The 13,720-nt window shown below is 46.3% G+C and overlaps 2 non-coding genes across 2 annotated transcripts; both read right to left on the bottom strand.

Annotated features, from left to right (window-relative positions):
• Nucleotides 1-6,707: 6,707 nt before the first annotated feature.
• On the bottom strand, nucleotides 6,708-6,776 carry LOC136765514 (small nucleolar RNA SNORD31). The gene has a single exon (XR_010821703.1). It is a non-coding gene; the product is annotated as a small nucleolar RNA SNORD31 (small nucleolar RNA).
• A 6,176-nt stretch (nucleotides 6,777-12,952) lies between these two features.
• LOC136765192 (U2 spliceosomal RNA) lies at nucleotides 12,953-13,143 on the bottom strand. The gene has a single exon (XR_010821393.1). It is a non-coding gene; the product is annotated as a U2 spliceosomal RNA (small nuclear RNA).
• Nucleotides 13,144-13,720: the final 577 nt, after the last annotated feature.

A 13,720-nucleotide genomic window follows, 5' to 3' on the forward strand; every position in this document is an offset into this window, starting at 1 on the left:
ATAAAGGTATGGCTGCGACGGTTTTGTATGGTGAAAGGGAAGTCGCAGAAGGTGGTGGACGTGGATGGTATTTGGAACTGTGCGTGGAGGGTGTTGATCCAGCAAAGGCCGGACCCGGCAGAATTTGGTGGACTGAAGGCGATCCCCTCCCAAATTCTGCTGGGGATGAATAGGGGCCTTGTGTTTTACCAGGGTGAGCCAAAGCTGTGCAGGAAGTGTGGGGAGCACGGACATTTGGCTGATGCCTGCGAGAAGCTGGGGTGTGGCAAGTGCAGGGAGGTTGGCCATGGCTATGCTGACTGCACTAACGAACGGGCGTGCAATCTGTGTGGAGAGACCGGGCATTTGTTTTGCGATGTCTTTCACAAATAAAATGAAGGTATGTCGACTAGTAGAGGCAGCTAGAGATGTGGTGGTGGAGCAGGAGCCCACAGTGCTCAATGTGGAATCCGAACTCCAAGAACCCGACAAACAAAATGGTGGCCCAACTGCCGGCTCTGAACCCTCTAACGAGGGGGAGGAGCTGATTAGTTTGAATCTCCCACCCAGTATCCCGGTTGGTGCGGAGATGGAGGTGGCGACCAGTAGAGCGGACGGTGGGGGTGGCCAGCTCATTGGTTCGATTTCGGATAGCGACTCTCCCTCTTCCAGTTCGGATGAGGGGGAGGCTTTCGATCGATCTCTCCCACCGGCCCTCAGTGGAACGGTGGTGGCTGACTCTGGTGAAGCCGGTGGGTCTGGGACGGCAATGAAGCGAGGACAGGACAGGACGTTTTGTCCGATTCAGATTCTGAGCCCTTGATTGATAGGAAAAGACCCGCTGGTCCGGGAAAGATCCCCGCACCACTAGAGGTGGACTCGGTCTCGGGATCCGATGATTCAAAGGTATTCCCCTCCTCATCTCCGAATGAGAGGACGTTTGTAGACCCTGGTGCAGCCACAAAGATGAGACGTCCCTCCCAAGACGTCAACACGACAGAAGAAAGACCACTCCAAAGGTCTTGGCTTTTTTTGGTTACAATGTTTTTATTTCTCATTCTCATGGCGTTGAGTGTGGTGACTATCAATGTGCATAGTGTGAAGTCACCGGTGAGAGCACAGTCAGTCTTGACCTATCTTGCAGGGGTTCAAGCAGACGTGATTTTCCTACAGGAATGTGGGATCCCTTTTCGCTCCAGACATACCAAGCTGGAGGAGCTGTGGCCTCACGGTCCATCCCTGTGGAGTGGCTCTGATGAGAATCGGTCTGACGTAGTGGCCGTTCTCATTAAGAACAAGCATGTGTTGGTGAAGGGGTCCTCGGTGGTACGAGTGGGTAGAGCTCTGCATTGATTTTATGTTCGCTCGTGGGTTTTCCTGCACTGCAGTTTCTCTGACGCCGGTTTTCTTTTCCGACCACCAGCTGTTCTCCTGCACACTGGACCTTTCCTCTAATTTTTCGGTGGGGCGTGGGATATGGAAGTTGAACTCTTCCCTAATGGATGACAAGGTTGTAGTGGAAAAATACAGGGACAGATATAGGGAGTGGCAGACCTTATATGACTTCTTTGACACCAGAGCACAGTGGTGGGAGATGGTGAAGGGTAGGACCAAGACTTTCTTTTTAGAGGCAGGGAGAAAGAAGAGGGAAAGAGACAGAAGGGTCGTTAGGGGGCTTCAGAGGCGCCTCAATAGGTCTTTTCGATTGAGGGAGGGGGGTTTTGATTTTATGACAGAGATTAGAGAGCTCAGAGAGGAGATGAGCACTGTTTTTAATGAACCTAGTTGGGGGATTATTTTTAAGAGTAGGGTGAGGGAGATAGAAGAGGGGGAGAAGTGCTCACGGTTTTTCTTTAAGAAGATTTTAGGTAGCGGGGGACTGATGACCGGGCTGACGAGAAGGGACGGCTCTGCGGCCTCCACCACCCCTGAGATGTTGGCGGTCGCAGAGGAGTTTTATACTGACCTGTTTGGCACCAAGGACGTTTTAGCAGCCAGCATGACCGAAATTTTAGGGGTTTTAGAGTCGAGTGTAGGGGATGTGTCAGTTTTAACGAAGGAATTGACGGTCAGTCTCCGGACCTTCAAGACAGGTAAGGCTCCAGGAGTGGACGGCCTTACGCTGGAGTTTTATCAGACCTTTTGGGACGTTTTAGCTTCGGACTTCCTGACCGTTTTTAAAGAATTTGAGGTTTTAGACCGGTTACCAGATAGTTTTAGATTAGGGATAGTCAGGCTTTTATATAAGAAACGTGATCGGTCGGACCTGAAAAATTGGTTGACCGATCACCCTTTTAAATCAGGATTTTAAACTTTTTAGTAAACTGCTGACCCTGAGGATGAGGACGGTTTTAGAGGACGTGATCCGCCCAGATCAAACCTGTGGAGTGCCAGGGCAGAGAATCACAGACAGCCTGTTGCTGGTCAGAGACACCATCTGTTTTGAGAGAGACAGAGGAATCTGTCTAGCAGTGTTAAATTTAAACTTTGAGAAAGCTTATGATTGGGTCTCGCACCAGTACATGTTTGCTGTACTGAGAAAGATGGGCTTTCCTGACAGGTTCCTAGCCTTGGTGGGTCTGCTCTACCGGGATATTGAGAGCAGGATAATCATTAATGGGTTTCTGTCCAAAGCAGTACAAGTCAACTGCGGTGTCCGTCAAGGCTGTCCGTTATCATCTCTTCTGTTCATCTGCAGCATCGAGCCCCTGGCGCAGTGTTTGAGAAGGGACAAAGTGATCAGTGGGTTGGGTATTCCGGGGAGTGGAGGACAGGATGTATAAACGTTTTATGTACCGACCTTTTATCTATCCACAGGACTCTTGACGCGACCGACAGGTTCAAGGACAAGTGTGACTTGTTGTTTGGGACGTGGACGAGGACAGAGACGGCAGGATTGACTAGGACTGTCCGGACTGATGCAATGAAGATCCTCGGGGTGCAGTTTGATGCACAGGGCAGGGGTGGTTGGACCTGGGAGGGGGTGGTGAACAAAGTAAAGACCAAAGTGGGCTTTTGGAGATTACGCAAGCTGACGATAGAGGGCAAGGTTTTAATTGTAAAAGCCATTACTTTACCCATTTTATTGCACTATTCTATGGTTTTTATGCCTCCCAGGTCTGTTTTAACAGTTTTAAACCGTTTGGTCTTTTATTTTCTATGGGGGTCTAAGTGGGAGAGATTGCGGAGGGAGGTTGTGTGTCGAGGAGTTTTTAAAGGGGGGAAAGGCCTACCAGATATTTACCGGTTTTTAATGATAAAGTATGTGTCTGTGCACCTGTCCTTGTGTGTCTCGTCGGTATCCAAAGCCTCCTTTTTCGCACGGTACTTTCTGGGGTCTTATCTTCGACACTTGAAACTCATCCCTGTCCCGTTGTCTGTCCCTGTGTCTTTTATTTGCCTTGTTTTTATTTGATCCTAAAGAATTTTATTAAAAAAAGGTGATATGGAGTCATGCACTGTGGACATTTTAACTGACCACAGGAAATTGTCTCTTTTTGTCCATGGGATCCTGCCGGTCAGAGCCGTGATGCACTCCTGGAAGCTGTGCAAGACCCCTAGATGTCCTTTTCAGGGCTGTGGGGCAGACGAATCCATCCTCCATCTGCTCTGGGAGTGCGCCACTGCCAGGGCTTTCTGGAGAGAAACCACGCCAATCATGCAGTGGTTTCTGCTAGGCAGAATTTTGTAAGGATTTTAAACTCGTGGACTGTTTTAAGTTTATTAACCACAGGAGGCCGGTTTCGTATGGCACAAGGGGGATTGGCCACAGGCCCCAAGATTTGACAAGATTTCAGTGGAGCAGTATAGGGACAGATATAGGGAATGGCAGACCTTTTACGATTTCGAGGAGGATGGCTAGGGGGCTTCAGAGGCGCCTGAATAGGTATTGTTGCGGGAGGAAGGGTTTGATTTTATGGCCAAGATTAGAGAGGTGAGAGAGGAGTTGAGCACGTTCTTTGAAGCACATAGTTGGGGGGGATATTTTTAGGAGTAGGGTGGGGGAGGTAGAGGAGGGGGAGAAGTGCTCAAGGTATTTTATTTTTTAAAGAAGATTTTAAGTAGCAGGGGACTAATGACTGGTCTGACGGAAAGGACAGATCTGTGGCCTCTACCACTCCAGAGATGTTGGGGGTCGCAGAGGAGTTTTATCGGGACCAAGGACGTTTTAGTAGCCAGCATGACTGATGTTTTAGGGTTTTTAGAATCGAGTGTAGGGGACGCGTCGTTTTTTAACTGCTGATTTGACCTTGGACTAACTGACTGACAGCCTCCGCACCTTCAACACTGGCAAGGCTCCAGGAGTAGACAGCCTTCCGATGGGATGTTTTAGCTTCGGACTTGCTGACTTAAGGAATTTGAGGTTTTTGACAGGTTGCCGGATAGTCATTGTCAAGCTTTTGTATACAACTTTTTACCAAACTATTAACCTGGAGGATGAGGACAGTTTTAGAGGATGTGATGCAACCGGATCAAACCTGTGGAGTGCCGGGGCAGAGGATCACTGACAGCCCGTTGCTGGTCAGAGATGCCATCTGTTTTGCGAGAGACAGAGGAATTAGTGTTAAATTTAGATTTTGAAAAGGCTTACGATCGGGTCTCGCACCAGTACATGTTAGCTGTACTGTGAAAGATGGGCTTTCCTAACAGGTTCCTAGCCTGGGTGGGAATGCTCTACCGGGATATTGACAGCAGGATAAATCATTAACGGGTTTCTGTCCAAAGCAGTGCCAGTCAACTGCGGTGTCCGTCAAGGCTGCCCGTTATCCTCTCTCCCGTTTATCGGCAGCATCGAGCCCCTGCCACAGAGTTTGAGAAGGGACACAGTGATCAGTGGGTTGGGTATTCCGGGGAGTGGAGGACAGGATGTGAAATGTGTTTTACATATGGACGACGTGAATGTTTTATGTACTGACCTTTTATCAAGCAACCGTCAGGTCCAGCCTGGCCTCGGGGGCCAAGCTGAACAAGGACAAGCCTGACCTGATGTTGTTTGGGATGTGGACAAGCACAGAGACCGCAGGGTTGACTATGACCGTCCAGACTGACGCGATGACAATCCTCGGGGGTTCAGTTTGATGCACAGGGGAGGGGTGCTCAGACCTGGGAGGGGGTGGTGGTGAACAAGGTGAAGAGAAAGGTGGATTTTTGGGGGATTACGATGATTGACAATGGAGGGGAAGGTTTGTTAAAGCCATGATTTTACCCATTTTATTACACATTTCCCCAGTTTGTCTGCCTCCCAGGTCGGTTTTAATTGCTTTAAACTGTCAGGTCTTTCATTTTCTGTGGGGGTCAAAGTGGGAGAGATTACAAAAGGAGTTGGTGTGTAGAGGTTTTTTAACAGGGGGGAGGAAGTGCCTACCAGATTTGTACATGTTTTTAAATGATAAAGTATGCGTCTGTGCACCTCTTCGGTGTCAAAAGAGTTTTTTTTTTTTTTGGCATGGTACATTCCAGGGTTTAATCTTCAGCACTTGAAGCTCGTCTCTGTCCCGTTGTCCTTTGACCTTCTATGCTTTTATCTGATTGTAAAGCTTTTTTTTAAAAGGAACAAGAGATGGAGTCCTGCACTGTGGACATTTTAACTGACCATAGGAAAGGTTTTATTTTTGTGCAGGGGAGAGTGCAATTGTGTCCAATAAGAGGGCTTACGGTAGGAGATACCCGGGCGGTGTGGAGAAACGCGACCCATCCTGCCCTGCTGAACAGACCTCAGCTAATTCGTGGCCCATGGGATCCTGCCGGTCAGAACCGTAATGCACTCCCAGAATTTGTACAAGACCCCTAGATGCCCTTTTCAGGGCTGTAAAGCATCCAAATCCATCTGCTCTGGGAGTGCGCTGCTGCCAGGGCTTACTGGACAGCACCAATCACGCAGCCGTTCCTGCTAGGTGGAGTGCTGGACGCACGACTGGTGCTGTACGGGGCGAGCCACTTCCGCTACCCGAGTCAAGACTATGCGTGGCTCTGGATTGTCCTCAACTGCCTCAGGGAGGCTCTGTGGACCGCAAGGAATGTACCGATTCACAAATCAAAGACTTTCCCAACACAGTTGGTGATCGAGATGGCCACATCCTCCACGAGTGCGTATGTGCAAAGAGACGTCCGGAGGAATGGACAGGAACACACGCAGAGGTCACAGCAGTTATCCGGCTGGCCGGGCAGGGTCTCAAGGCTCATCGGCGTCGGCTTTCGTTTTAGAGACAGGGAGAAGGAAGAGGGACTGAGAAAGGAGGGTCATAAGAGGGATTCAGAGGCAACTACAGTGGTATTTTGTGTTACGGGCACATAGGGAGGTGAAGCTAAGCGCGCTGGTGTGTCCTGGGCTTAAGACTTGTGCGGGTTTCATCACGGGGACCGAGACGAGAGTGGGCTGTAACAAGCAAACCGGAGCAGCAGAAGTCAGGACCTCATCTGTGAGTTGAGCTGTGGGCTGAAGAGGACGCATTCCCTGGGGCCCAAGCGTCAACTGGCAGCGATGACAGACCTGCGGCGAAGGAGGAAGTCATCACAACCATGTCTAAAGTGGATTTGGACATTTTGGTTTTACTTAAAATTACAATGTTCCGTCCCCTTCCTGGGGTGGCATCTGTAAAAAGAAAAATGTAAGCTTTGGCAACACTGGAGCGGCTTGGCGTCTGTGGGGTTAGAGTAGTACCAGTCAGTCACCAGACTGATCACTGACTTCGGGAAGACAGTGGGGGAGAAACATTAACACAGAGAGACTGTGGTCAGAGTACCTAACAGTCATTGACATCAGACTGGGGCGGTAAAACAGGATCATCCCTCCACAAGACTATTTGGAAGAGCATTTATACAAAATAAGCCAGAGTAAGACCAGGACTAACCACTCCAAACGAACAGTTTCAGCCACATCCTCACCAGCTCAGCCAGAGGGTCCAGGTGAGAGCAGCTGCAGGGTCCTGCCAGGGCAAAGGGAACAGAACAGAATAGCAGGTCTCTGATCAGTCCCCCAGAAACAGCCCACCTCCTACCACCCCCCACACCCACAGGGTCTGTGAGGCAGAGGGTCAGAGAGGGGGGCAATTCTAGGATTTGACCCTCAGCAGGGCTCAGCCCCCAATGAGAATGTGAGATGTAACATTCCCCAACACAAAAACACCACAATTTTTTCATATCACTTGTCTGGATTACCTGCTAACTTTCTCACCTGGTGCTTGCTCTCGCTCTCCCCATCTGTGGCCTCTCCATCCCCCTCTCTCTCTCCCACTTCACCAGTGGCCACTCCCTCCTCCTCCTCCCCCCTCGCTTTGTACAAACAATCCCAAGCAAACAGACCATTTACTAGAAAATAAATATTTTAAATGTGAAGGGGACTGAAAGACCTGAGGTCAAATTTAAATACAATAAATGACATATCAGCTCTGCATAAATATTCAAGTGGAATATATGTCACACACACATTTCTTTGAATGGAATATTTAAATGTTGTATAGTTCTCTCTCTCTCTCTCTCTCTCCCCCTGCACACCCACTTTTCTGGTTCCACGTGCAAAACGCATTGAACCACTCTCTCACAGTCCTTTGCATATCCCAGTATGGTATGCGGAGGAAGCGGTGACATGATGATGCTTGGCCCCGATGCTTGGTAACTCCACCCTCCAAAGGAGGAAGAGGAAGTAAGGAAGCAAGGGCTGAGCCAATCCACATGCACATCCGAGACACTGCCCTCTGCTGATTGGACATTATGCACCTTTTGTTTAGAACGGTTTAAAAATGCAAACCCGGAAGATACCTGTAAGAAAAGCCGTTTGAACCCGAGACCGCCTCGTGTTCGCTCTGTTCTTCCGGGCCGGCCTGATTAAAAGACTTCTTTTCCATTTGCAACAACTCCTGTGCTGCCGTTTTCATCAATTTAAGAGGGTTTCTTCAGGGACCCATGACTGGAATGATGCTACCTTTTCTCAATAGAGCAATACACTTACCAAGGGTATAAAGTTTCTTTGTAAAAGGGTGCAACGATTTTTGCACCTCCAACAACGAGTTGTAAAGATAGCATCCCTATAATACAAGTACAGTTGTATCATAACTGGAATGATACTAGCTTGTTTCAACACCCCTTGATGCATTCCAATCTACTGAATAACTTGGATAGTTACTTGTGAGCCTAGCCTTGAAAGAGGACTCGGATCTATTTCTGGTCCACTTCATATGTGATGTGGTCTCAGTCCACTTACCATTCACACGATTGTTCTTTGGGAACACAGACCACCAGTTAATACAAATTAATAGCTATGTATATAATAAGTAATAATGGTATTTTGGTCATTAACAATATAAAATTATATGCTTTGCATTTTGCACTATTATAATTTATGGTTTATGTATGCTAATTTCATATAATTTCAATAAGGAATTAAATGGATTTAACAAAATATACTGTTTTCACACTTGGTCCTTTTTAGCCATATGAACTATATTACTCACTACCTTAGACATGGAACGAGGAACAGGACTGGAAATTAAGGTCACCTGATCGCCCCTGGCGAGTATTTTGAAGGCAGGGTGAGTTGCAAATATTAATTGTTGCCACCTGGCAAGCAGCATGTAGTCAATTAAAAACAAATACAAACTTTCCCCCTGTGATTTATCGCAATGCAGCGAGTTTTGCTAGACTGTTGCGCCTTAAGCATTTTATTTCATGCTGAACTCCACCTTAAGGCTTTCCTCATCTGTCCTCGCACCGCATTTGATGGCTGATCTGTGTATAATAACAACCACACACCAAAAGTTCTGGTGCTGATAATTATTTATGCATCAATCGATATGTGAATACTTTTTGACTGAAGAGCTCACCTAGTCTTTGTAGATAATTGCATTCCCAGCTTGTGAACGGAGGTTACATTAACGTTATTTAAATCGTAAGATTAATATTTCCCCACCCCCCCCACCCGAGCCTCTCTATTCACAATAACACATGCAAATGTATTCTCGAACATTAGAGAATACCCATCTAGATCACAGCTCACCTGTGCGACTTTCACATTCACAGTCCCCAAGCCATCTGTCTGCACTGCACGCAATTCCCCTCTGTGTGGTTCAACCAATCGCAAAACGATCAGCAACCACGACGCTGCTGAGTGGATGATAGGAGAGTTTGCCAATTGTTTACACCCACCGCTGCTGTCAGTCAATCACGCCCTCACGCTTTGGAGGAGAAATCACAAAATACAAGGGGCTTAAATGGATTTCAGAAAATAATCACTTAACATTTTCAGGGGGGCTGAGATGGTCTAGAATCGCCAATGGTCAGAAAGTGCCAGTCATGAGTAGATCAGACTGGGGCGGTAAGGAAAAAAAGAAGGATCCTCACTCCCAGGACACACAGACCCACCCAGACTTGGGCTGCTCCACCCCAGCACCCTCCCCCCACCGCCTCAGAGGATGCTGCAGGTGAGGGTTAGGAAGCGTCTAAGATAGTACGTGCTATTGGGGCCACAGCAGCTCCAGGACAGTCAGCATTGGGCTCAGCCTACCCGAGAAGAGGGGAAGAGAATATCAAGTTAAAATTCAGAGTGAACTCTCCAGGCCACCGTGTCCCCTCTGGCAGGATTATTTTATCCAAGTGGCAAACCAGATATCCCAGTATAAACACATAATGACCCTGGGCTCTGCACTGTCAGTTATTTTCTCTCTCAGCACGAGTTCTAAGACGAACGAGATTCCAATAGAAAATCATCATGTGTGCAGAGCCCCCCCACCCACTGCCCAGTCTCTACAGAGAGAGTAACAATTTCAGGCTCCAGCACGATTACCTGCCCCACAGACCACAATACAATCCACCCCCACACAAGACCCATGCACTCTCTCAGGGACTAGCTGGTGAGTTTACCATCACAAAGCCGCCCTCCTGCAGTACCATGCCAGTCCACCAGAGCACTAGGCAAGAGAGGGAGAGGTACCCTTACCCTGCTGCTGTATAGGGTGGGGTTGGACTAAAGCACCCCCTCACTGGTATTTAGTCTCAAAAGCTCAAGCCTTTTCACAGCAATTCACAATGAGCTAGATAGCTTCATCACTGGACTGTGCACCCCCCACCTCCCCCCAGAAATACTGCCATCAACTGTACAAGATGGCACCAACCAGCCTACCCCCATTAAGTGTTGAATGCATCTGAAGAAACCCACCTCATGCACGGGGCAGCTACAGCAGCAGACCGGGCAGTGCTGGACCTGAGAACATCAACAGGGCTACATTAGTTACAAGCACTTCCATAGACCCTAAAAATAATAGCCAAAACCAGTCATCTCTGCCCCCAACCATGTCTCCACAGTCTGATCAGCACTTTGGGGACTTCAGTTGCAATGAGACAAATCTGCCATCCACAAGAGTAATTGGCCGACACCCAGATCATCCTTTCAAACTGGACATGGAGCAGAAACACACCCCATCCTTCAAACAGAAACCCCAACCCAGAGGCTCTATGGGGCGGTTCCTCCCAGGAGAATGCCCGTGTAAAAGGCAAGTCCAGTTTAGCTCTGAACACCATTTCGACAGCACCATTCCCAGGATGACATCTGCCCCAATACAGCTACAATCACAACTCCCCCCCCCCAGCACTGGAGTGTCAGATGCCATCGTTTCAGATTAAATGTATGCATCAGAGATCAGGCATATGCTTGTCTTTGGTTTAAATTCATCATCAACGCTTCACACTCCACCTGTGGTACCGGCCCGTCTGCTCAGAATCTGGCAAAGGAGTTTCTTAAAGAGCAGATTTGGCAAGAGAGAGTTCAGTGTTCGTCAGCACAGCACTGCAGGGACCTTTTGCAAATGGGATTAAATAATGATTAATTTTCTAATGGGAAAGAATTTGTTCTTGGGGAGGTTTGGTAGAATTGTGAATTTGGCAGGTTAACGAGTGGTGGATAAACAAGAGTGAACCTGTAGATATTAAACAGCAGCAGCTTCAGACTGCTCAGTACATTATCCTCGGCTAGCTGCAATAGTCCATTATGGACTGTGTGTTTCTTGTAGTACGTGCGTGTATGTTACACTCTCAATTGATAAGAGATTTCTCCAAACTAAGGTCTATGCTCTCAAAACAATTAACACAGCCATCTGATCCCTTGACATAGTAAGCAGAGCTAACAGTAACTTTATGCTGGGTTTTCACACAAATTACAAAAGATGCACATAGCATTTCCCCCCCAAACACAAACAAAACTCTACATGAAGTTCAACTTTCAGTTCAAATTTGCCATCTTGTCAAACTCACATGGCATGTGCTCAATTGCCATCAAATTGGTTAGTACAGCACACAAAACAGGAAGTGCAATTTGCTCAATTGTTCACACAGCAAATCAACACTTTGCGATGTATAAAATAAGTCCCTCCATGAAATCCCTAGAGCCTGAACAAAACAATGGAAGAGCCCGGAGAAAGTTGGAAGACGAGGTGCAAGAATGAGAGGAGCTAGTGTAGGTGGGGAAGGAAGAGGGCACAGAAGAAGGATATCAAATGAGTCGAGAGCAACTAATTGACCAGGTCTTCAACCATGGATTGGTCAGCATGCCACGGTCAACGTCCCTTGTCAACGTGGAGGCAACATTACCATCTGTGCTGCAATCTCGAATGGGGTAGTGGCCAACAATGCCATCTTGGGGCCATACAATACAGCAAGAGATCAGAAATGACTAAGGGGGCACAAGTTGGTCTCTGATGAGCGGGGGGCTGCAATACTACAGTCACAAAATATTTTTGCAGCAACGCACGTCAGTCTTGTAACGGTAATCTGCATTCTTGTACTATGTGACACTTATTAATGGGATCAAAAGAAATACTGTTTTATTGTTTAAAAGTATTTTACATTACAAATAAAAACAATTCAAATTTTTAATACTTATGATTAAAAACTTTTTAAAATCAATTCTTAAAATCACTTAACATTTTTAAAATCTTTGTGATTTAACAAGAACAAAAAAAAACTTACCTTTCAATAAACAAGTCAAATACATTGATAATAACTGAAAATGCACTGGACAAAATAAAAAAACAATTAAAAAGGTCCAATGCATTTAAAATTAAATCCAAAACGGACAATGTATTTGACAAAAAAAATTAGAACTAAACCAAAAAAACCCTAAACAATTAGTGTTTTAAAAACAACTAAATCTTTAAAAACAATTAAACTCTGGTCTGACAGACAAGAAATTAATGTATTCATCCAGCCTTGGTTACAACAGTAAATTGGAATTTGTGGTCTTCACACACAAACCTGTACAATTTTCAGATCAAAATTGACAAACCTACCACATAAGAGACTGAAATTACATATTGCATTTCCAAAATTGTGAGGAGAAGCCATTTCACTTACAGTAAACAAAAACACTTCCACACATTATGGAAAAAAGCTTAATCAGTTTAGGATTGTGGAACTTTCAGATAAATGTGTTTTACCATTAGTATTCCTGTATGGATAGATCTAAATCAATAGATGACATTTCTGTAGTTTTGATGAAAATACCCGTTTATAAAGTGTTCTCTGAAAAGAAAGCAGCACTTCATTTCGTTATGTAATTTGGCCGTGTTGCTAAATGAGCGTTTTTCAATGGCTGTGTTAATGGTTGTGAGAGCATAAACGTTAGATTGGAGAAATGAGTCCAATCATTTGAGAACAACTGTAATGGTCGTTGTGAAGTGCACAGTATGCATGGCTGTAATGTAGTCTCACTGAGGTTTGATTTACAGCAGTGTCCTCCCCTGCCGTTCTGGTCCAGCCCATTTCTGAGCCTTCATTTCTCAGAGCTTTCACACTCTGAAGGGAGTGTCACATATGGCGACAGCTCGTGTATACACACACACACATTTATCTATTATACATTGTAAACAAACATGAAAATTGTCCTGTGTTCAAACGTTACACATTCAAAAAATGAAACTGAATTACATCGAGGGCAGCCCTCTCCTCTGTCCCGCTGTCAGTCTGTCGTTAAACCAGCTCGTTCCCCGGGGGGTGCACCGTTCCTGGAGACACTGCAATACCAGGCCGATGCGTGGAGTGGGCGGAGCAAGCCCCTATCCCATCTCCCTGCGCCAAAAATCAATTTAATATATGGTCCCCATATAGGGGACGTATCAGATATTAAACTGATAAGAACAGATACTACACTTGATCTTAGCCAAAAGGCCGAGAAGCGATACCGAGCCCTCCGCGCTCACAGAGTCCCGTCTCCGGACAGAGCGAGTGGGTCCAGGGTGGGACTCGTAAACAACACCTACGAACTCAACACGCAAGCGCATCAAGTTCATATGACACTACGGACGCCTGTAGGAATCGCATGCGCTTCATCAGAACGATCAAGAACCTTTCGAACACTCGCAAATGCTTTTATACCCAACATGCAACGCGCGATAATCTGCATAATAACCTAGTCTGCACCACTCGGATACCTGAAACAAGTGCAATGTTTTTAAGATCGTGACACAAATCAGTTTAATAAAATCGTGACATACAGCGTAACTAATCGACTACTAGGGTAGTGCTCTATACAACAGTATACTGTTGTACCTTGGGCTATACTATAGTATTTATTAAAGTACTATTGGAAATACTATGGCTTACTGTATACTATATTATACTCCAATACGTTGCAATGTACTATACTTCCGATAGTAGTACGACAAATACTATATATACACCGTTTTAATACAAACTATATATACAAACTTTTTAAGTTACATTATACCGGGGTAACTTGATATACAGATAGTGCTCC

This window comes from Amia ocellicauda, chromosome 12 (genome assembly GCF_036373705.1).
Source record: "Amia ocellicauda isolate fAmiCal2 chromosome 12, fAmiCal2.hap1, whole genome shotgun sequence".
In the NCBI taxonomy this organism is placed as follows: domain Eukaryota; kingdom Metazoa; phylum Chordata; class Actinopteri; order Amiiformes; family Amiidae; genus Amia; species Amia ocellicauda.